Here is a 2,911-nt window from a genome sequence, read left to right on the forward strand (position 1 = left end):
GGCTGGTCCATTCCTTATTTTCTCACTATTTCCCTCTTTTGAGGTTTCCTCTTCAAAAGCCCTTAACTGACTTTCCCATTCTGGAGGGTCTTAAAGGACTGACATTTGATTTTTTTTTTTTTTCCAAAACTTCTAGATACCACCTATTCAGACTCATCTTCAAGTTGCTTTCCTTTTTGTCATTTTTCCTAAATGGGTTAATTCCTTTCTATCAGGCTGAAAGTTCCCCAAGCACCTTCCTTCATGGTCCATCTCCCTAGGTTCCCCAAGGTACCAGACCCTTATTCATGAGTTGTTGGTTCCTAAGTCTTTTGATCCTTTTCTACATCATTGGGTGACTGATGGGACATATCTGTCCTCGTTCCTTGTGTTTCTGGGCATCCCCCTTTGAGCTGTCTTAGTCCTAACTTGGCCATGATGCATGTCCCAAGGATCCCAGGCTTCTAGGAATCCTCAGGTATCTTGGTTCAGCGGCTCTCCAACGATTTTTCTCCCTTAAGGGCTAGGCTGGACTTCTTCTTTTCTTTGTTTAGTGAGACCCAAAGCCTACCCATTCATGGGCTTGGGCCCTTCTTATTGACTTTTAATGGATTTGGGCCTTCCCTTTTCATTTGAAAGCCCGAATGGTTCCTAAACTTCAATCCTTTGTATTGCTTTGGACTTTGATGCAATTGTGATATTTTGGACCTCAACAATATGTTTTTTTTTATTTCTCTTTTATTTATTTTTTGGGTCCAAATATGATATTTTATAATTATGGTAATTAACATTAGACATTTATTATGATTATGTTTGTATTTGAATTACTACAATTTTTACTATTTAAACAAAGTTAAATATACATAAGATGTATGCAAATGTCTATATGCAATTGTGAAGCCTCAAAATATTTAGAACATTATGTGAAGATATAGTTTAAAGACATTTTGTCAAGTTCTGACTGCCACTCAATCGAAGCTTGACCAATCACAAGGCAGAAGCTTGATCGATCAAAGGGCAGATCTCAATAACTATTCGATCTCGGCTTAGTCAATCGAAGTCACAAACTCAAATGGAATTTTTGATTTCGAAGTCGACTGCCTTGGAGTTTGTACCCTATTTGCACCACATATATAAGGCATGTTATAACTCGACTTCCCAAGGCTATTGGAGAGTACCAAACTGTAACAAAATCTAAGCCTTCAGTAAGTTGTTCAACCCATAAGTTCAACTTTAGACACCTAATTTTCATAACAATGTTGATGACCTTTGGCATGACCAAAGCGTGAAACCATAGAGCTATGAATATGGACGGTCCATATATGTATATTTCAAATGTTCTAAAAGAATGGATAATTGTCTCACATTAATTAAGAGAGTGTGTTGTGTGTAGTATAACTTACTCTACTCTCCCTTAAAAGTTACCATGGCTTTTGAGTGGAGTTGTGGTGTGCATTTATGTTAGAACATCTTTCTCTCTCCCTTGCGTGTGTGTGTGTGTTTGTTTCTCAAAAAAAAAAAAAAAACAATATAATAACAATATTTAGTGCATCTACTGGTTGTAACGTCTAGACTCTAAGTGTCATGAACTAGATGATCATAATTTACAACAAAAATTTTAGTATATATATATAAAAAGATTAAAAGATTTATTTTTTTAGGGAGTAAGAATATACTATGATGTGATTGTACGGAAAAATGGTGACCAGTAAAGTAAATGGTCGGTCCACATGGTGGCTAAACCATGCCATCTTGCATGGAGCCAACAAATAAAAAATATATATATATATATATATATATCATAAAATAAAATAAAAATTCTTCTAAAGAAAAGCTTAGGTTTTTTTTTTTTTTTTACGTGTTTATTGTTTAATGTTTTATTTACATAGTTGGTACTTCCAGTAGTTGCGTTTAAATTATCATAATTGTAATTACATAATTGGATAATTGGAACTTAACTGTTTAATTCTCTTCGTATTTAACAAAGGAATCTCTCACAATAAGATTATGGCATACACCAAATTGATCAAATGATGATACTTTATACATCTCAATTGTGTGCCCCTGTCCTCAAATGGTGGATAAAAACCATAGAAATACACACTCTTTCTCACTGAGAAAGATGAAAACGAAGGAAGATCAACTGAACAGAGATGACATGGAATTTCCATCTCAAACCTTGCAAACAAATCTTCGAAGCATCAGAAGTTGGTATGCTAGATGGTGGGGCAGCTGGTGAGCCACCTATGAAAAACATAGTAGTCTTTACTTGAAGCATCAAGATTTTTATAAATGTTTGAAGCATTAACAAGTACATTTGTGAGCAATAAAAATTGCTTGAAGATGATTTCTTGCAATCCTGCTAGTTGCCTCGAGTTGTGGTTTTTTCTACGGAGTAAATCCATACCCCAAATTGTATGAAATTAGTTGGATTGGACTGGATTATATGAGTACATGATGTGTAGGGTGTGTTGAGTCTCACATTACTTGTTTATTAGGTGAATCTCAGGTATAATAATTTATGCATCCTATTGTAATTATAAATTAATTGACTAATCCTTTTAGTGAATAAGCTAAGATATGCCTAACACTTTCCTCGAAACATTATAGATGGTATCATAATTATTGAATACATACAAAGTGGACCACAACAAGAATGTAATTAATATATATATATATATATATATATATATATATGTATATATATATTTCTTATTGAATAGTCTCAAATTTATTAAGGGCATATTTGGTAGACTGTAATAGGAGTTGTAATGTAATAGTTATTATTATGGTTTAGTTATTCTTTAGTTTGATTATGTTTTTATTACAAGGAATAATCATTCCTTGTAAATAGCTATTCTTCAAAATAAGGAATGACTATTCCACTTTAAAAGGTTGTATTAGCTATTCCTTAGTAAGTGCAATAATTTCA

This window comes from Castanea sativa, chromosome 7 (genome assembly GCF_040712315.1).
Source record: "Castanea sativa cultivar Marrone di Chiusa Pesio chromosome 7, ASM4071231v1".
Lineage (NCBI taxonomy): Eukaryota > Viridiplantae > Streptophyta > Magnoliopsida > Fagales > Fagaceae > Castanea > Castanea sativa.